General features: G+C 32.0%; 1 protein-coding gene across 2 annotated transcripts in view; it reads right to left on the bottom strand.

The window, feature by feature from the left end:
• Positions 1–23,646, bottom strand: part of LOC126844956 (opioid-binding protein/cell adhesion molecule homolog) — a 254,319-nt gene that overhangs the window by 86,983 nt on the left and 143,690 nt on the right. Inside the window, exon 1 of one of the 2 annotated variants that reach the window (XM_050583480.1) lies at positions 19,430–19,577. The exons of the other annotated variant lie outside the window; for it this stretch is intronic. The gene's annotated coding sequence lies outside the window, so the exon portion shown is untranslated. Of the gene's footprint in view, positions 1–19,429; positions 19,578–23,646 lie in introns of those variants that run through there. 2 annotated transcript variants of the gene reach the window in all.

Raw genomic sequence — 23,646 nt, 5'->3', positions numbered from 1 at the left:
TTACATATCCTACTTTAGTTACCATAAGCCGATAATAATTGTGGTACTGATTAGGCCTATTAAAAATCCTTCAAGAAATAAAATTAATAATTATAGAAAAATATAAAAGAAAGATTATTGATATTATTGACTTGATCTTACAAATCGAATTGTACTTAATTTTTGTAATGACATAAAAATAATAGTAATATTAAGTTGTTCTAAAAATCGATTTGTTTTTCACAAAAAATACCAAAAGGAGTTTCACTTTCCACGCGTGTACTCGTAAGTCGTAACACACACTGGTTTTCTGAATGGTCTTCGTTAGGGTTTGAAATTATACTGCTTTGAAAAATGAGATCTTCGCTTCTAGTTTCGTTATTTAAGTAATTCGAGAAAAATGAAAGGAATAATGGATAGTATACGACTTCATTAAATGCGCACATAGTGTTTATAATAAACGAATAACAATATTATGTTTCATGTCTTGTCGTTTTCGGTGACTCATTAATTACAATAGTTTATATATAGGGTCTTTAAAATTTCATGGACCACCTGCTTTTTGATTGTGTACTAAGACTATGAAAAAACGACCTGATCAACTTTGAGATATTTATCAAAAAATAATAATAGTTTTAAGTTTTTTATCTTTGTCTTTCAGCCAGATTAAGGTGGAGGGGGAAAACTTTTCAAAGTTAAATGGTAACGTATAAATTTAATTAATTTGTTAAATTAAGAATAAATTTCTGACCATTTTTACTGTGCAATAACCAATTTTGAGTCATTATACTTTTCTTGAGTTTTTGGAGGCTTAATTCCTAAATTAAGCACAATTTTGAACATCCTACATAGCAAACCATAATATTATATAGATGAGTAGTATATTATAATATATATTTCAACATAATATTGTGTTGTTGTTGTTGTACCAACCACTTTTGAAATATTATCCAGCCGCAATATATCATTATTGTTTTCGACAAGCGCCGTTGAAACATTATAAAATAATAATTCGTATCAACTCGGTCGAAAATCCGTTTGTTGTTTTTCGGCGGGAAAACGGCACCGTCGGAGGCCGTAACTCACGGGGGGATCCGACCGGAATCCGGATTTTGACAAGAATGACAAAGTAGAACGGTGTTGATTTTGCCGCCACCGCAGCAGACATTTCCGGTTTGCCGTTTGTTCCCGAAAGTTTTTACCATTTTTCCACAGCTGTATGTATAATAACAATAATAATATGCTATGCGATACGCGCATAAGTGTGCAAATCGTTTTGCGGCTTGCTGCATAAGTAATATATTATATACGCCGTGACGATGATTTGTCGCCGTCTCTCGTGCAACTGGCCAAATACTCGAGAGGGATTTCGCATCCGGTAGAAATTCATAAACCAAACAAAATCGCCGACTAGAACTGTTGAGTTGATGGCACTAATTGAAAATTCGTATGTACGTTTTTAAAACGAAATTTAATGAAGCCGAGAGAATCATAATAGTAAATAAATTACATAAACAACACGTTCGTGTAATGCAACAACGTTAGGACGTTTTACGGGGCTAGAGAGTATTAAACAAATGTGTTTATACCACACTGAACTCAATATATGGAAAACGTATTGTCCATATAGTCGGCTGCTTATGAAAGTGTCCACTAGTAGGAGGCTGCCATTTTGTGAACAGTTGATGTTTTATTTATGTTATCATCACCTAACTTAACATTTTAATATGTATCATGGAAAAGTAACGTAGGATTTTAACTTTCCATGAAATTGGTACACAAAATGGCTGCCTCCCAGGTCGGGATATTTTTAAATCTGAACACTATCCCATATTTTATTGTGTTCAGCGGTTCATCTATTTTAGATGGCAGTTGTTTTAGTTTGCGATATAACACAATTTGACAAGAACGATTTGGATCGCACTGTAAGCTGTTTCTTTCAACACTAACAATAAGCTTTGGTCGGTGACACGGGTATTTTGGTACACTATTTGGAATAGAAATAGGGTTTTTGTGTATTTTTTTTTTTCGTAAAAAAATTAGCGTTCGCTCGGCATTTCGAACACGTCTCGTACAACATTGCAGGGTACGGTACGACTACTTTTGTGCGTTTCCTTTTTTTTTTTATCTTGCAGCGACGTCGTCGTCGTTAAAACGCCATTTCTGCCGTTATGCCGTAGAATCCGCTTACCCGAGCCCCCGGCACACACGAGTAATTTGAACGCTGAAAAATTGATGCTAGGTCGCGTTTAAATAATTGTCCAAGACGAATTTAAAAAACGTTAGCACCGGGCAAACGGCTTAAGTGAGACAAATGACGTTGCCGAGCTTCTTGCCCGTGTTGCGATCACTATGTGCGAATGAACCGATAATATAATATATGTACAAGTATATCCGTCTTGTGTAAATTACATGGTCGTGTGTACCGACTTGGACTACGATTTCGGTGTCAGATGATTTCATTGAAAACACTAGCAAATCACAAGGTACCATTGTCGTCGGATTCTTACCGTATAGTTCTCCATCCGAATTAACAGTTACGAGTGGACGAGGATCTAGACATAGTAATAAAGATCTACCGAAATATTGTTAAAAAATACTCGGATCGATTCAGACGTCACGTCGTAATGATGATTTGAAAAACTTATTACGATTTAAGGGTGACCGACTAAAATCGGTTTAGTCGGTGGCAGTATTAATATCAGTTGCAACGAGTAAATTAACCGACACGTCCTGGATTTAGAATGAAATTAGATACAAGACACAAATTTAAACCGAGTAACTAAACCGGTATTAATTGTAATCCAACTCTAAATTGTAAGATGTACCATAAAAGATTTGGTTTGTACTCTTCATCACATTTGTTAGTGTAATTATGCAGTAAGTTCGATTGTACATCTATTTGATAAAAATAAATACATATTCTATTTAAGTGGTGCAAAAAAAGAATTGAATAAAAGCACGTTATACGTTAATTATTCAATTACGGGTCTCTATTTATTTTAGGATCAACTATATAGTTAAATGTTTGCAGAACTCTTAATGGACGTTAATGGAAGTCGTATCAAACCGATGCTACCGATGGAATTGACGATTGGACATTACTCCAATGCTAATCGTCTGACAGTACGTCGTTAATAATTCATTTTGTTTTTAACCGTTTGTATTGTTTGTGTTTAAAGTTCACTGTTCAACAATAGTATTTAACAGTCAAATAAATTTGAATTTTTTTATATACAGACATTACTATTTTTAATTGAGTTGCACTCAAATATATGTTCGTTCAAAACTTAAATCATTTTTATTTAATACTTTACCAAGTTTTTTTCACGATGTACACAATATTAATTGAGTTATATAAAACTTTTTAAGACATGCTATTGACTTTATCCTTAAAGTGTAAAATGCATAACTTTTATAGAAAATTTACAATTTACATAATATCATATTTGATAAAATTATATGTACTCTAACATCAAAGCTACGTATCTCAGTAGTCTATATGTTATTTCATAGACTACAATTATTTTTCCTACAATTCCTAAATTGTTGAACTCATGATACTAGTGAATCATGCTATTGATATATAGTATGTTTGCGCATCTATAATAAAGACATAGTAAGCATGTTTTAATGCATATAAATGAAAACGTCTTGTACCAATTAAGCGGCTTGGCGCTGTCGAGAGTCATTATTTTACCCGCAAAGTCGTTGCCCGTTCAGTTTTAATTTAACCATTTAGTTTGTACTGTTGCCAATCCGGTACGGTATACTTTGTCTGACGAGAGTACATGATGTCAATCGCGTTGCTATTTGAAACTTCACATTTAACGTGGTTACCGTCTCCTCGACCTGATATAATATGAACTCTTTGTGTTCTTTTAATATTGTGTTTAGTCATTTTCTCAGACCAGATTATTAAAACATAAGTCATATTATATTCCTTTCTCCTTTATCAAAATATTATTAAGGTATTGGTTAGTTCACATAGACTAACGGCCATTTACCATATTACACTTTACGTTGCGTTAGAAGTCTAATATATATTATTGTAACGGTCTTGTTATAGGGATTCGGTATATGAAGTCCAGATGGGAACGACCTTCAACAGATGTCCTAAGTTTAATTTTCTTCGAGATAGTGTATGTTCAATGTCGTGGACGAAGGAAAAAACAATCGGTAGAGCGTTGAACTCGTGAAGTTCTTAGATGTAGATTCTGAACGTTTATCCGGTTATCAGATCGAAGAAACGCAATAAAACACATTAACATTTTGATCAGTGCAAGAGTCCGAAATAAATTGTGTATTTTCTTTTTTCCATAATAGTTACTTAAGTATCTTAGAGTAGTACTTAGAGGAGGAGTGGCCGAGTGGGTAAGGCGGCAGTGTGTTAGCGCTCACTGTCGCCGGTTCGACACTCGGTCACAGGCGCTCCGTTTGCTGGGCGTTCTAACCCCCCCTCTCCGGCGACGGATTGACGACCCGTCCCGGAAGCGAACTCGTCAAGAAACCATCTCATGATGGCAGCGTTGGGCCTTCATGGCCTGTTAAGCTACATGATGATGGTGATGATGAGTTACTTAAGTATCATCGAGTTTTAAATTTTTGGCATTTACATTAGACTTAATTTGAAACATTTAATATTTGTTCAAAGTTTATAGTGAAACACTGTTTTATCACTAGCTAAGTATCAGGCGTGGATTGTATACCCAATCGTTTGGAAATTGGGCAAATAATCTCATTTTAAAGCACGTTAAATTGGTACTTAGATTTTAATAAAAATAACAACAAGCTCTTTTCTCTCCAAGACCAAGCGAGTAATCTGGGCTTATTTTGATTGAAAACATTATTGAGTGACATACATCTGTCGGTTAGATAATATAAAATAATATGTTATTACATAATTATTGAAATTATGGTTAAGGCAAAAACCCAGATGTCATTTTTTTTAATGTAAAGAAAACATGTTTATCGTTGCAGTTTGTAGTGTAAGTTGTGTATTTAAATACGGTTCCTTGTCTGCATGTATTAAATCATACAACCAAAATTAATATATACATTTTTTCTTATGTTAGAAATTTGATAATATAATAAACAAATTACAATTTTTGCTTTTATGTTGCCTTTCCAAAATGTGGAATAGAACTAGTATTTTTTTACGTTTTAAGTGTGTTAAAAAAAAACAAATTATCTTAGTAATTTGATATGATAAATTATATGACGTTAAAACATGTTTTCGTGTTTCTTGTGCATAATATAATTATGTTTTATTAAATATCGACAAATCGTAATACAATTTTAGGAACTATAGTTTTATGTTACAGGTGAGTGTGAACAAACTTTTTTTGCTCTTTGTATTTCGCCATCATAGTACCGTGAAAGGTGGCGGTTGCAACGGTTTTAACGTGGATTGTGACCGGTGGCGGCGATAAATCATGAATCGTTGAAGGTGGATGAACAGGAGAAAGAGGAGTCGCAAAGCAATTAATAGGTCGTCGGTTTTTGTCGGTGGACGACCGAAGAGGTGGGATAAGTGTATATATGTTCAGGGGTTGACTCTGAGCGAACGGAGTTTTCGGTCGTTTAGCACATCTGTTCCGGCTTCCAATCTGCCAGAGGTCTTTGCCGAAATTATAATACATTTATTATCATTTCGGTTTTATAGCATTAACGCCAACGAAGGCTGATCCCCCAACCGCGTTAATCTGTCCGTATAACATCGTATTTATTATACTACCAGTATCGACCATATCGGTTTGAATACGCTGTAAAACACCTTTTAAGTATTACAACAATAATAACAATAATATTATGCAACACTATAGTGTTATTACAGCAGTTAAATATGACATTAACTAACACGGAAACAAAATATTATCTATAAACCATTACCGTGAATTTGATTTTTCGGTCATGTTAGCTTTTATTGCCGAATTTTATATTATTATCAATCCCGTGAGATATCAGATATGTTGCTATTTAAAAAAAAACGTATACGCTAGAGAAGTCACAGCGCGAAAAGCTTATGGTTTATGAGTAGGTTAGAGTAAAAAACTTACAGTATGCTTGTTTTGATAAATACTTGGAAATTTGTGTCTCTCTCTATCTCAATGATCATTGCTTAATGACCGTTGGCTGTTACTGCTCAACTGTGGTATATTTTTTTAAACCCAATTGACAGTTTTTGCGTTACAAAAGGCCTCAGGAATGGTGAAAAATATAGCAGCCAGTATTGGATATAATACTATAGAGATGTTATTATCTAAACCAATCTTCCACATTTTTAAAAAACCCGCAATAAATCCAAAAATATTTTATAGTAAACAACCATCACAAAAATTAAGAAAAAAATGTTTGATATATTTAGAGTTCTATAGTTTAACAATAATTGTTTCGTTTTTAAATTTTCAATGAAGTACAGCTGAATTGTACATTGTGTTTATGTCAATAACGCGATTGATTAGTATGTGTGTCGACTGACCACACAAAATATACGCTGCTCACTTTATATTTATTATTTTGAAATAAAATTGCTTATATGTGTAATGCATGAACTACAAAGGTATAAAAAAAACAAGGTACATAATGAATGTATTTTCGAATGATTTTTGCGCATATTTATACAGGGTGTTCCAGCATAAAAGGTAAGTAATAGGTGATTAGACATCTGGGAAACCCCCAAATAAGCTCCCCGTTTTTATTTTTTCGATAAGTCAAAAATTGAAGGTTTCGACAGTTAAGTAAAAAAAGAATGACCTAAAAAAACAAAAAACTATTCCATGTTATTCAGTGCAAAAAGCTAACCTTAAAAGAGGGGTCACATCATTTTCAGTCCCTTTCGGCCCTTAACTCAAAAAATGATAAGAGAAAAATGATTAGAGACCAGAAATAAATGATAGGTGATAAAAGATAAATGCTAAGACATAACTGATAAGAGATAAAAGAAAAGAGATAATTGGTAAGAGATAAATTATGAGAGATTACAGATGAATGATAAAATATTGGTGCTAATTAATAAGAGTTTGGAGATAAATAATTAGAAACAAAAGATAAGAAATAAATAATAAGATATTAGTGATAAGAAATACATGATTGGAGACTAGAGGTAAGAAAAAAATGATAAGATAAGTGATAAGAGAAGAGTTAGGGGCTGAAAAAGACTGAAAATGATGTGACCCCTCTTTTAAGGATAGCTTTTTGCACTGAATAACAGGGAATACTTTTTTTTTTTTAAAGTCATTATTTTTTTACTTAACCGTCGATATCTTCAATTTTTGACTTATCGAAAAAATGAAAACGGTAGGCTTATTTGGGGGTCCCCCAGATGTCCAATCACCTATTACTTACCTTTCATGCTGGAACACTCTGTATAAGCACAATAATTGATGACAACTCCTAAATGAATAGTCACTGAACTAAGTGTCTCTTGTTATGCTTAGAGGTAAGAATATTTTATTTTACCATATTTGTAAATATGTGTGTGTTAATAGTAATATAAGTGTAAGCAATATGGAATCGATAAAGATAAATAATTGAATAATTTAAGGAAGTAAGTTCGATTTTGTAAAAACAAAAATTACAAAGTTATACAAAATGTAGTCATAATGATATTTTGTAAACAATTTTTACCGTATTTTCATCGTGTTGATCATTTTAATTCAAAAATATGTTGTGTTAATCATATTAATTAGGGGTTTTGATGATCTCTGTTTGGGAACTATAAACTTTAGCGGTTTTTTAAAATATGTTCGTTAAATGAATTTAATCCGCTCTTTACTTATTCTAATTGGGTGGACTAATTTAATGGGCACATACAAACACACAATGACGGCAATAACAATAGTGCTATACTATACCGTAGAGGAGGGGAAGAAGTACATGAAATGGGTACATGGTCCGTTAACAATACATTTTGGAAAGCCACCATTTGGGGTGAATACGACAGTACTCGATTGAAAGCTGATTGAAGTACTCGCATAATATATTAAATTATATAATGCACTAGCCTCGTACTGATTTAGATAAATTGGATGCGACGCAATTGTCCAAAAATATTTCAGTTTCTCAATGTTAATAAATGAACAGTGTTGTCATTAAAAAAGTTATCTAGATTTAGGTACGTTTTTTTTGTAAAGATGCCAATTTATTGAAGGAAGTCCACGTGGCATTAACTTTAAGTTCTAGAAGTAAATGCTTTGGCAATAGTTTTATTGTTTATTTTTATTAACATAAACAATTACTAGTGACGGTAAAATATTATTCTCAGGTTAAATTCGTTTCTAGAAATCGTATAATATTGTATTTAATCGTTCACGAGGTAACACCACCTATCTCAAATTGTTGGTTTGATTAAGTTAGCATCTCTGTTTTATTCGACAGTTCGCAGGGAACCCACTGGAAGGCTCAGATTCAAAACAGAGTCAATAAACGCGCTAAATGTAATAGTTTATAATACATGGCTATAAGCTATTTTATTACTGAAACTGGTTTTTATGCTCTACTGTAATGTTGAGAGAAGTGATGCCTCTTAGGTGACTATTTATTGTTATTATTTATTGACAGTATGAAATTCAACTAAATACTCATATATAGTATGTCGCAGCTACCCTACTAACAATCACTCACCCAAGTGTTTAGATAACATAATGTTTTTTTTTTAAACATAAAACGCCCTTCTTTTCGTTTGACACATTCAAATTCAATAAAGGTTTAAATTTAAAACTGGGGTGACTCCCTTCTAAACGATTGTCGATTGGTCAATCAAACGCCTCGATGCTCCAGATGGATAATAATCAATTTGGTCTTTAGAGTAATAGTTACTTATTGCGTCAAAATAATAAAACCAGTAAAAATATATCAGTGACTGTAACTTGGAAATAAGTATTTTTTTTTCAAGAGGTGGACAGTTCTTGAGTCAATTTTTAATGAAAAGCGCTGCTTTATACATATTATGTTTTGAGAGTACACGTTCATTGAAAATAAATTGTACAATAATTTCTATTAATGATTCAAATTTAAGTTGAATGAAAAAAAAAATAATGACAAAAGTTTTTAAAATCCACAAATTTAAAGGCTAGGCAAATCATAAAAAAAATAATTTAAAAACTGCTCGCCATAAGTTAATAATCCTACCAATGTAGTTGTTTAATTAAAATAACACATTTTATCATTTTTTCTGACTTTTTTTCGCATCATATAGATTATAGACTCTATATTATAGAGAGCACCTAATCATAATAATTCATTAAGTAGTCTTTAACCTAGTATTTTTTAACCGCTTTTTATAAGCAGTTTTTTAATCAAATTTAGCATTACCTAAGCCATAAATTTATATATTAACACAATGAAATTGTGAACACTTCTAAAATGACTCCAGTTATCATGAATGTCTAATGTTCCTTTTTCGCTTTAGGTTTGCTTTTTTAATTCTTAATAAACCTTTATTTAATTCATTATTGAGACAAACTATTTTTTTTTTTTTTTGATAAAACAAATATTCGCACGTTATATTAATATTAATATTTGACATTGCGGCCACAGCCATCGTTTCCAACGGGTCATAAACAAAGCAAAAGATAATAACGGCATAACTTGTTATTTTCAATCCACTGATTTTTTCCATTAGCCACTGTTGTAGCCACAGCCGCCATCGGTGACACCCTTACAGTGCAGTGAATCTATGTGCACCGGCTTAGTGTGTAGAAAAAGTCAAGGGTCTCCCGGTCCTCTATATAATATTATATTTTATATTTTCCCCCTCATGTCCCACACATGCCAAAGTGTAAGTTGGGTCCGACAGAGAAATATCCGAGGGGACACTAGTATAAGTGAGAGGATACGAAAAACAAAACAAAAAATAAAATAAAAAGGTACTGGGCTGAAATAACCGTATTGTACCGAAAGGTTTTTACGCCCATATTAAAAATTCCGGTTATCCTCGACGTATTAAAATCCATTATTTTTTCCCTATCTCTAGTCCCCTTTTAACCGTTTTACGTAGAATTTCAAAATAGCTTTATGTTATATTTTACAGAATTAGTATATAAAAAATAATATATTTTCGTTGGATCGGTTTGTTTATTTAATGTCGAATAATCTTTGAGTTAAAACAATATTATAATAGCGATGCTGTGAATCATTATACAAATAAATATATCAGGAAACAAATGAAATAATACAATGTAAATACATGCATTGTTTATCAAAAAAAAAAAAATATTAAAAAAATAGCTCATCGGATTTATAGACGAGATCATACATTTACTAATACAGTATAAACAAGTATAAATATTAAGTAAATGTACACATAAATAAGAAAAACGCTAAAGAAATATTTTGGCATGAAATAAATTGTTATTTGTTCTATACACAAACCACAATAGCTGAACTTATACAGTTGTAATGGCCATAATGAGGGTCGAGATCATACAAGTCCCGGTCGTTTGGAGGTCATCTCTATACGGGTCTTAAAGTTTAACACCATATACGCGCACTTGACCTTTTATTTATTATAAAACGCCACGGGACAGTTTCTTGATGGTTTTTATCTCATACATGAACACGTGTGTCAATAATACTCCATAAGGCATTAACAGTGTATCTCGGTGACCGGCTGACCATTGTAGGTCAAGCCAGTGTTTTTTAATTTAACAAAGAGTATGGATCGGATTGAAGAACACGAGAGTAAGGTTTTTTAAAGTTTTTATCATCTCATCCCCGAGGCGTCAGACTGACCATATTATCACTATTTTTTTTTTTTTTTTTTAATAGCGACCACAATATTGAATTCCACAAACAACTTTTAAAGGCAGCGTTGCGACTCACGCAGACTTTACTAAGAATTTAATTAATAAAAAAACCAAAATCTGAGCTTAGCTCCGAAACAATGGACGCAGCTTTCGTGTAAGCGGCCATGTGTTGATGAAATGGTAACATTTGCTAAAGGTAAAACTCGCTATAATAGTCAGCGATGTCATAGTGGTGATCAGTAATAACATTTCTTAAATTAATGTTTTATGTCATAAGAACTATGTTGTTTGTACGAAACAAAAACATTTACAAATAAAACGTAAAGTTGGAATTTTAGTTTAGCATTGCAACGGTTGAAATTCTTTTGTTTTTCTTATCCTTTTTTTATTGGTAGATATTTAATTATGGAATATTTTAACTTTTTTTTAGCAAAGAGAAGGAAGAAATCAGACTTTTTAAAATGCATACTAATCAAAGGAGAATGGCAATACCAAAGGAAAATCACAAGAGAGCACAAAGTAAAAACTCGTTTCGAAAATTTGAAATATTTGTTTTTAGATGTAACTTGATTGCCCAGTGGCATTCTACAATTAACCAATGGTTAATGGTATACATATATTTATATAATTTATAACGTTTTATAGAACGTTAGAACGTTTTATATTGATAAAAGACACGACAATTCCTGGAACTGATGGATAGAATTTTTTTTTTCTTATTGTCTCCAAAATAATTAATCATAAATATAAATATTTTTCATTCTCGTGGTATTAAAACGGAAATAAGCTAAAATCATGCTAGGAAAACAATTATTAATCGCTGGATCTTTTTATCTTGATGTATTTATTTTGATCCGTCTCTTACCCAATGTAATCTTAATTATTAACAATGAATTATAGAACAAACAATAAAAAAACCGGAAAAACGAAATTTATTTACACAAAATGTAATGAGAACAATTGTGGGGTAAAAGCACTTGTCGGGAATGTATATTGTTTTCACAATAAGAATGCAGCTTTTTTAAATATAAATAAGTATTGTTAATATTATATAAATAAGTTTTAAATTACCTTAAATAATTATTATTAGCTATTTTATTTTTATTTGGTTTTGGGGGAGAAAGATACTACTTTTGGATATTGAAATCATTTTAATAATATTTTGATCTTTTAACCGTCGATATGTTCATCCATATAAACTTTTAAAAATGAAAAGCGCAAAATTTAAAAAAATTGGTTATAGAAATTTGTTGATCGGGTTACTAGATTTTTCGAATTTCCTTAAACGTTTAATGAATAAGTAGGTATAGGACACGGTTATCGCAACTTTATCATTTTATTTCATTACTGTCGCTAAAATATATATACATTATATTATATAACTAGGAACGGCTACCATTATCAATATTTTATGCACGACCGACTACGAACACAAAAAATCTGCTCGCCAGCACGTATCGGACGTTACTCATTAGATTATTTTATTAATAATATGGAAACGGACGCGGCGGTTTTGATTTATTCGTTAAGCATCGCACGGACTTTATCCGGATTAACCGAATTTTGAGTACATACATAAAAAATGCGGTTCGCCGTAAACGGTAATGCAATTTTTTATAGTGTTGTTACAGCAAAAAAATCGTGGGTTTTTCCGGTGGTTCGTTTTGATTTTATACCGGATAAATCTGATAGGAATTTTAATAGACCATTTTTACAATTTTCACGTGTTTTTCATTTTATTTTTTAACACTTATTGCGTTAAAGCTCGGCGAAAAAAGTCCTTGCCAACCGTTATCGACGTTTATTTACATTATAATTTGTCACATTATACATTTTAACGGATCGTTAAACAACTAATACAATTATTGCATTATTTTATTCGAGTTTCAATAACGGTTTCGATTCAGCTACGAAATTATATATCCCGAACCCGCGGGATGTTTGCTTGAATCATTTTCCATAAACCCTCTGCGAGACATTCGTAAGAACCTAATGGGTTGTTGTTTCTTGTAAACCGAATTCGTTTTTAATGCCTTGCCCTCATTGGGCATTCGTAACACGCGTAAAATCGACAAACTCATTTGCATGAGACCGTGTCGCACGTAAGTACACCGTCGTTAAGTGAAGTTTTGCAGTTTTTTTCCGTATCAATATAACAAAAAAAAAAGAAGAAAAAAACGATATTGCGCAAACGACAAGCGATTGTTGGATTTAAGTTATTTTAAATATAATTTATCTCTAATGTATTTCATCGTGTATTTTTTTTTTCAGAGAGAGAAAGAGAAAGAAATGTTTAATGGCATACCAAAGAATGTGCTTTCTACAATCGTGGCCTAACTTATGCTTTTAAGAATAATGGTTTTGTAATCAGTTGTAACCTACTGATCAGTGATCAATAATCGAAATATGAAATGTGAATATAATGTTTAAAACGCAATGCTTTAGAAAAATACTAGGCATCATCATAGTTTGCAGACTTATTATTGAATATAAAATATAAATTACTAACGTTATGTGATTTAGCCCATATAGCTATTATGCTAATACAACTGTATGTTTATCTTCGTCCATTCACAAGAATAACACTACTATTGACCATCACTTCACCAGACTTATGTTTTTAATTAGTTAAGCTATATTGATGTAAATTATGCAGAATGTTTAAAGCTATTACTCTTTAAATATCAATTTGATACCCTCCTAAGGTTGTATGCCGACATGTCAGTAATTATAATCAAAAGTAAATAATTATTTACCGTTTTTGTGTTGAATTGAATTTTGTATATGATATCAATAATTTACTCACCTGAAACATAAATTAAAATATACATTAGTTTGAAACATTGCAATTATGTGTACTTATATAATATGCGGCTTTAAGAATTTCAAAATAAAAAAAATCTATATGTATAAAGTACTTTGAATAATATAATATACAAATAGCGCATATTGTAGTAATTTCATCCATTGGGCAATTATCGTCTGAAAAACTATTAATATTACTTAACGTTTTTAAATCATTTTAGCGTTTGGTTTGAATGAATTAGTTTCGGTTTTTAGAAGTTTATTAATCAACCATAACAGCTATATTCAACTATTATAAATTGGAATAGCCTTAATGGTTTTCCGGTTGCTTGAAATTCAGTGGACCCGAATAGTGTACACAATGGTCACTGGGTCATTTGTCTTTGGCCATGTCAAGTGAAATAATTTTGATGTCTACCCAAAAGTAAACAGAGCGCAACGCAAGAAAGTCAATAACCGCAACGGTCACTCTATACTCAATTTTCCTTTACTGATTATGTATACCTATAAGGTCTTGCTGAATGCAAAGGAACCAAAACGAATTAATGCACAGACATTTTTTTTTGTCCAAACACTGAACGACGGCGGCCATAGGGAAATATATGCAATGAAATCCCGGTGAGGAGTAAATGATAGCTGCCATTCATTGTGTGTGTGTTTGTGAAATGGAAAGAGAGAAAAATTTCGGTTCAATGTATTTTTATGGAACAGCCGCCTGTGTTTGCCGATAGATAGGCCGGGGGGCGTAGGAAAAAAGGGTTTCCCCTAGAAATTCGTTACAAAGGACAATGGTGAGGTTTGGCACGTCATTTTTCATTCCGTTGATTTTACGGTTGTATAGAGTTCGATATCGGCTATAGACCTAAGGGTTAACGCAGGAACGGCCCAACAAGATTTCCTAACGCGAATTAAAGATTTAGATACTCCATGACTGGATTTTTTCCCCTCATTTCTCAATAGTGTCTGATACTAATTACTTCACGTTCTACGAGCATAATCATAAACTATTTGTATGTGATGTGTCAACACAGGACCGTACGGGCAACCAATAATTATTACACGCACTGGGCATTTAATTCCACCGAGAGTCCGATTGATTTCAAAGGATTACCCCCGGGCTTAACTTTCGACAATACAGCCACGCCCACTGCTGTTATCGGTTGTGTGATATTAAATTGTTGTACTGAAGCGTTATAAACATTTGATTCTTACCACAGGGATATATATACATATATAGGCATACGCATGCCGGATGTTTGTAACCAAAACGTTTTATAATTTATATTAAAATTGGCCCGGATCTTTGAAAACTTGGTGGCAATGCAATACAAGCAGATCTGACGAATATATTATTATGTCGAATGGATTTCAACCGGTGAAATATTGAAGTGAGATTGTGACAATATTAAAATATATTAATATAGTCAGGTTTAATGAAAAAAGTTTTCACATCCGGCTGAATACGCATACAGTAAGACCTACTCCGCCGTCCTCGAAAGTCACTTGAAATCCGAACTTTTGATATAAAAATTAATCCCTTCTTGTAGGGAAGGGTAACAATAAATTATTCATAAAACGTAAAGTAGCATATTTTATTTATTTGAGTACCCCCGCAGTGTTTATGTACTACCTATATAATTATAATCAACAAACAGTTGATCATTTTATTTGAATTACTCCACTCGAAACAGATTGATTATCAGATTACCCTGTAGATCTTACACAATTCAAGTGTAGTCGACCATGTTTATTAGTCGTTTAGTTAAATGTATGCTACCTTCCATTTTCGACCTAACGCAAGTAAATCGACATAAAAAAAATAACACTGACGTTACACTACTTGACTGGTATTAGAATACACTGTAAAAACATAATATAAATTTCGATCATGTCAAATTTTGTAATGCCAAGCCAAAATTGTGTTTAAAAATAATAAAACAAGTTTAATTATAAGGATAATTAAATAATATATTATTCGCATTGCACCTCTGATTATTAATAACTATTCAAAGATTGTTAAGGATAGTGTTCAATAAGTTTAAGACTTTTAATTTAGTTCAAGAAAATAAAATTAGTTTAAGTAAATACATTTGGTTGAAATATCAATGTTCTTGAATTCTTTTTCATCGCATTTCTTCTCAAGTATGAATATTTAACGCATAACTGTTTATATAAACGAACGTATAAATTTACAATTATAAAAGAACCGCATTAGCTATAATACTAATACCTAATTTAAAACATTTGTGTTTAATTGACCTAGTTGATGGTGTTAATAAAACAGAAAATATTTTGAAGAACTGCGTAAATAAAAACGTGATACCATTTTTGTTCTAATAGAAGGTGGAGTTTTATAATACCTACTTTAGTTCCTGCTAGTTTACTGATTTTACTGTAATCATTGAGTCACTTTTTACGCCGAAATGTGGACATTTTTCATCAATTTTATTGTTTTTCTGGTGTCTCATTCCATAAGTATGTTTTGCACATTCCGAAACGCGTTTATAGACGTTATAGCTCGCAGTACTCGAGTTACTTTCTTAGACTCGTGTCTTGGGCGCATTGATTATATAGGTAATGACCGTTTCTCTCAAACAGCGTATAGCTGCTAAATTCTGCATTTACCAAACACTGCGCTGGTAAAGTAGATACCATCTTCGATGTACAATTGCCGCCCAAATATCCAATTATCCAACACGGACAGGCAAGTGGGTTCCCCCCCCCCCCGCCTCTCCTATTTCCGGTCTTGCCAGGTTTATATCTCGATCCGCGTTTAAACGTTCCTCGGCCGCGCTCTGTGGGTAAATTGTTTTAATTATAACGAAGCCCGATATTATTAAGTGTCGGGTCTCTATGCTAGTCGCGTATCGTACACCCTGCACCGAATCTACCCCTATCCCATGTCCAACAGACAGATTTTCAACGAACACTTTCTACGGAAAGCGGATAATGAGTACAATCGGTGTAATTACAATGGAAAACTGCCGGGCTCCAAAGGCCATACAAATTACAACGGTAGTATATGTGAGTTTGTCACGCTAATACACAATCATAAAAAATCGTTGTGATTGTGTTTCACCTGTAAAAGTATTGATAATTTCAACAAGTGGTTCACGTTTGAAAAAAAAAATTACCCGCTTGCGGTGTATGAATTTTGGTCATTTTCGACTATACTTGCTAGATAAATACCTTTGTATAAATTTCGACCTTAATATAAAAAGTATTACATAGATCAGTATAATACAGTTCTATTTTCTACAAAATTTACTAACCACCAGATTAGGTTCTATGTATAGATAAGGATTTTGTTGTGGCAAAATTAAACTTTGTATTAATAATGTCATAAAACTTAAAATGTTGTAAATAAACATACTCATGTATAGCCACACAACTCTAATGCAAAAGTACTTCATATAATCGATAAAAGTAGTTAATGGCTCGTTAATGTTAAACAGACCAATGATAGTCACTTTTGATATTTCGTGAGCCAATAAATGTTGAAATATTCGTTAAGCTCTTAATTAAATTTATGTAACTCAACATAATATACATAATATTTATAGCGATCCAAGTTTTAGGCGAGTAAAAATAGTAGCTACATTATTCTCACGTGTCTTCCCTACGATTGAGTAAAATATAGCCTTTAAGTACAGCAGTAGCTTAACACTGAAATATTTACTCCCGTTTTTGTAAAAAAATAAACACCAAAAATGATCTATTAGATAGGTAAGACAGAACTAAAGTGATGCATTGGACATCCAACGCTTGCTTCGCGAATTTCACATGATATTTCCGTTTAAAAAAATATTATAATTTAGTAGTCAGTTATTTGACTATATAACTGTATAATATTATAATAATACACTAATAGTGTCACTATGTTAATATGTCTAGATGGTAGCTTATCTACTTTGAAGAATTTTGCATGGGAAATATTTCTTCTGTAGTAATTTCTGTTTTAAATAGTTCCCTAACTCTAGTCTGGTTTATTCTCCCGGTAATTAAATTCACTCAATCTCCTTCCGGAGTGACACTGAAAATAATAGCACTTCTTAGTATTGCCTTCAAAGCGATTAAAAACAAAATAGCAGTTATTTATATCGTTTAACGGTGACTTTATTGCGTCGCCTTCGACTATTGAGTTCACTAAAGTACAGGTCGTTCCGAAAATATGTATTCAATTACAGTTATTTATTATAATTATAATAGTAAATGATATAGATATCGAGGATATGGCTCTGTTCCAATAACAGTTTTATTCAACTTTTATCTAGCTTACGTCCAAACAATATATTTAGATAGATGTTAAAAAAATGCCATTATATTTCATTAAATTTTGTCAGGTAAATCAGGTTAACCGTATTAGCTGTTCCAGGGGCAATAGTTAAAACGATAAGACTTGGAAGAAACTTGAGCACATAGCATACAGAGCTGTTGGCTAAAATACTGTGCACAAGCTACAACTAATAAAAACCGTTGACCGTCTTGCAGTATGATGCGACTTACGGTGGTCATAACTCGTGTATATTTTTATATTATACATTGAGGCGTGTACAGAAGTTCAGAGCGATTTGACAACCAGATTGTCATGTAGTGGTACCCTCGAGAATCGATGACACGAATTCTTTACGTGCTTTAACGCTTTAAGTTTGACAATCCGAAATTCCCCTTTACCGGCGTCAGATTTGTATGGTGCTTTATTTTCCACGGAAAAGAACACCGAACTAGTAGGTCAGTTTCGATGTTGAAGCGTTAAACAATAGCAAAACATTGGAAATGTGGATAAAAAGTTATTTCTAGTACACTCCCTCGTGTCGAAACTTAGGTACAATTTTGATTGATACGGTAAGGAAAAAATAATAATAAAATGTAAGCGAGAAAACCGAAAACTCCTCTTGGATGGATGACTAAAAAAAAATTCGTTATATGATTGGGTGACTTACAATTTATTGACACTACAACAAAAAAAAAAGTTTTTATCTTCCGTCATTTTTATTTACTTTTCAATGAATATACTCTGAAAGCTCTTTTTGCCGCCGTAAACTTTAATATTTTACTTACTTTAGCGTTTATCGACAAAACTACTGCGTAAGTGCACTTTTTTGTCCGCGGATTAAAAAATAAATAAAAAGGTACGCTCGTCTGTTTGAATCTTTATTAAATCCAAAAGTTTTAAAACGCTGCGCCGCCCATCGGGATTATTCGAAATCCTATACATACATATTTATATTGTGCCACTGCAAGTTTTTGCTATCCAATAAACTTTAACGTTCGAATTGAACAATTGTCGATACACAATCGAGTATTAGCAGCTTATAGCGAGTAATAAGCTAATAATAACGGCGTTTACCTATAATATGGGTATATTTTAATCGATTCATGGTCTGTTATGTAACAGATAAATATAAGACAAAAATGTCAACAATAAAGCATTACATTTGAACCATAATTATTTGAATTTCGAAAATTTCCCCAGAGACAGCTTGGATTTTAAAGAAATATAAATCAATTTCCGAGTGCGTGACGTGTCATGGTACATATACATCGGTTGTGGTTTTGATTTATCGGTCAGCGACAAAATAATTTAGTTTACAGCAATGGTCTTAGTTTTACCCCTTGAGCTCAAAATTGCAATACACCGTATAAACGTGAGCTATTTTCAATAAAGTTCTTAAACATTTTGTTTAAGGATATCGAACTTTTTTAAAGGTTTTTATAACTTTAGTCTTTATGTAATAGAAAGCCAAAAATTAAAAAACTTCTTGTATTCATATGATCTTTTACGCTATGACCTCAGTTTCTCAGAAAAAAACTACATGTAAATATATCTGGGATTTGAAAAAAATTTCTCCTGAGATATGTTTTATGAGCATTATACTTAATGATTTTTCCCTTACTTTTATACTTATCCTGATAGCCTATTATTCCGTGATTTGAAAGTCTTCTTGGCTCTTGTTTTTAAAAATGCCGTCCAAATAATGTGACTGATGATAATTAGAAGTAAACTAAAGGAAATATGCTTTACGTGACTACAATATTAATTTATTACCAAACCCAAACTGCTATAGAAGAATTTACATAGTGGTCGCATCAAACCGGTTGGCAATAAAACACAACAACTGCACAGTAAAATTAAAGTAATAGTAGACTATTTTATTAATAGTGTTATCGATTTAGAAAGAAATACTGCAGCAAATCGGTAGCACGCAATAGCAATTAGTAAATTAATTCACACATATTAAAACGCATTACTAATATCAGAACTCGTTGCATATTTTATGCGGTCGAGGTCTTATTATCTTTAAGAGCAATAAAATTAACTAATTACTTTATTGCCATAGCTTTACTAGGATATTTTTAATTACATAATATGCACGAATTACTGCAGTAATGTATATTATTATTGAAAGTGACGATGAATTACTTAATACAAAATAATTATGCTACCGATTTAATATTGTTATACAAGATATTTGATGGCTTATAAAAATGTGTTTTACTTGAATAGCACTCTACCCTCAGACTTTTTACGTTTTGTTAGTTTTAATTTATTAATGTTCTCGAAAAAAAAACATTAGTATAATTATTGTTTTAACTACTCCATCAAATTATGTATAGTTATTAATGTTTTAACCTAAAAAAACAATATAATTAATAACGAAACGATTAAAAAAATTAAGTTAATTGGGCCTAATAGTGAACTTAATTTTAAGGTGATTTTAAACCAGATTGATAGTTTTAAGTATAGAATCCGATAATTTATAAGATTTATTTCTTATGAATTTTAAAACCATTGAATTTAAGAGTTTATTATTATTGTTTTATTTTATTTTGTAAATCAGATGCGATGAACAAACGGTACTTGGTTACGTCTGTTAAGTTAGCCCCCCTATATTATCAGAATCAATCCAAACCAATTGTAAGTAATTGTAAGTAATATGTAAATAATTTTAACCACGTTATAAAAATCTGTAACTTCTTACCTTCCGAGAAAAACGCAAATTTCAAAATTTACCCTAACCACCCCTAATTTGTCCAATTAGCTCCGGGCAAATTGTAAGTTGTAGATACAAATTTGTAAGTAATTGCAACCAAGTTTTTAAAATTTGTAACTTATTCCCCCCCCCTCTACCTAACCTAAGCTATCCGGAAGTCGTGGTCGATTACTATACTTTTTATTGTATTATTATTATAGAAGATGTAACTTTTGGACGGGTTTTGGTAGTTGTTGTTTTTGAGGAGATTACAACATTGCACAGACAACTTGTACGACCAACAGCAAGAAATCCGAACACTTTCCAAACAACAGCTTTTGTTACTTATCGGTAAATGGATTGACCCCGGATTATAAACCGGACACTATACAGTGCACTAAATTGCTGTAGCTAGTTGCCACGGTGTTCGTTCGGTCCGGATCTAACCGTTTCTTTTGTGCGCGTTTACTTGTTGTAAAAACATGACGTGGTTGATAAGCCCAACGTAGTGCCGTTGAGGTCCTTTTAAAGTCTTATTTATGTGTTTAATTAGAAGTCGCTGGCCTATAAATTCAACGGTCGCGACCGGTCGTTCGTCCTGGTATAAAGTAATCACATATAGGAAGGAGGTGGAGAGTGTGTTGAAAAAAAAACGTCTGCATTTGATATACTTCGGGTATTATCATACGACATTGACGTTATAACGTATCAGCGGCGTGTAATTGAGTTTTACCGTCGCTCAATGGGTCGTGAAATTACTGTCTGGTTGTCATTCCGTTGCGACTTCTCATCTTCACTATACCGCGTTATCATAATTATTGTTATTACTATAGTCGCATCAATATTATGTCGTGGTTCGGTTCACTAATATTGTTCTATGCTCTGTAATTGTGGCAAACTCTTTCCGGTTGAAGTAACATGCCACAATAACTAATAGACAACGGCTTGTCTCATTTCCTGTATGCGGAGTTAGTGACTAGCATTTGACGGGCTAGTACAGATTTTGTACATATCTGTCGGTCCACTGTCAGTACCCATAACGCATATTCCTCATCTCTTGAAGAACAACCAGAGATTTTAGATTAAGTTTTCACTGACCACACTACCAGAAGACGGTTAATTAAATCTCAATGTCTATATTTTGTAGATTTTCTTGTTGGAGACACTTTAGCTTATGATTTGTTTACAATATTTTAAAGTTACTAAATAATTAACTTTCTTAGTATTTACTAGGGCTCTATAAACTTTTTAAACTTAATTGGTAACGTATGTGTTTAATACAAATTTTAGATTAAAAATAATTTGCTAAAAATTTGGACTGGTTGACAACCAGTTTTGGAAAGTTACTTTTTGAGTTATGAATGTTTAAAATTTAGAACGGGAGGAAGGTAGTATTATTTTTATCTTCGCGCGTTACTGAACCACACTCCGCCTCATGTCCTAACATTTAAACTTAAATAACTTTAAAAGTAATTATTCAAGACCAGTCATGGACCAGTCAGAAAATATTTCTCATTTTTAAAATGTAATTGAATTTATACGCTAGCATATTTTAAGCTTTTAAAGTTGATAGGGTTTTGAAAAAAAATAATAAAGATACAAATTTGAATACAATTATTTAATGTTATAAAATAACATAACCTTAAGTCTCTTCAAAATGAAAAACTACAAAATTGAATTTATTTTAAGAGAAAATGATTTTGACGCTAAAACAAAATATATACAAAAAAAAAAAGGTGTTGATTATTAAACAGTACTTTTATAGTTGACTTTATTGAACAAATAGCCAATTCTCGTCTGACGATTTAGTTGTCAACTAAAATAATTAGATTATTTTAAGAGAATTGTTAAAAGATAATATAAAATATTATATTTATCGACAAATAATAATGGATAACGTTTTATTCATCCAACACCTTTATTCGTTGTTTATTGTTTATTAAAAAAAATTTTCATAGATTATTTTTAATGTCTTATAGTGGGTCGAGTTAATAACAAATAATAAATTATTTAATAAAAGATAATATATTCTGTTTGATATTAATATAGAAAAATGACTTGGGTCTTGGATGAATACAATTAAGTAAATAATATATTGCATCCGCCGTGACAAGAACTGCCATTATTTTACAAATTCCAGGGAATTATCACTAGGCATCTAATTTGGATACCGAGTATTACCGAAAAGTGTAGTTAAACCAGTGCACTTTTACAATATACCACAGTTAGACAGGTATCGGTGGGGTCAGTCAGCCGAATCAAATTTAAGTTCGCTTAACAGTAAACTATTAATATTCTGCGAAACGATAAAACTTTGTCTGCTTTGTTTAGTTCGTAACGGAGTGAGAGGAGGGGGGGTTTATTTTCTTAGGACTTGGATTCAGGAGGACACTTATGGGAAAATTTAAAAAAAAAGTATTCCCGGAAAATAAATGAGAGAAACACTATTTTTTATAATCTGGTGGACCACAAGAAAAAATTATTTCACCTCTCAGCTTGGTCGTTGACGCTTAACCGTTTATAATTGACAACGCAGTTGGAATTAATTAAAACACAAAATATATCTTCGAAGCAAAGTTTAAACAATACGTGACGACCTTAACAATAGGCTCGCGGTTTATTCGAATAAAGTACAATAATAATAATTAATTTAAATATAACACGAAGTGGCGACGAAAGTAGATTGCGTTATTCTGTTTTTTCATTAGCCAAAACCAATTGCAATTCTTCATAATAATTAATTATATGTATTACGCAGGAAGTGATTTAATTGAACAAATTCATAAACGCTATTTAAAGTAGTATCACTATAATAATACATTTTATTTGACAAGAGGGCTCCTATATATTGTATCTTTAAATTAGAGGTTTTAGCGCCGAATTCATTCAGTATTATTGAATAGAACTAACGGAAATCAACGTAAAAATAATCCTAGAAAGGAAGACGGAAGTAATCGGAAGTACCCGGAAGCACCCGCCAAGAGACCGCGTCCGCTTTGAATTATTGACTTTCAATACCTTCGTTGATAAACTTTGAGTATAATAATATTATGACGACTTTTTGGTTTTTTTTAGTTGTTTGTCACAAACACAACCTTACTGTCGCCACGAAAATTCCATTCGAGAAATGTATGAAGCAA

The sequence above is a fragment of the Adelges cooleyi genome, unplaced genomic scaffold (assembly GCF_023614345.1).
Source record: "Adelges cooleyi isolate 19-005CV unplaced genomic scaffold, UGA_ACOO_1.1 ACOO_flye_CR_arks_rails_tigmint_CR_PRNA_651, whole genome shotgun sequence".
In the NCBI taxonomy this organism is placed as follows: Eukaryota; Metazoa; Arthropoda; class Insecta; order Hemiptera; family Adelgidae; genus Adelges; species Adelges cooleyi.
Note: the sequence above shows the minus strand (reverse complement) of the source record. Positions and strands in the feature narration are given on the sequence as shown.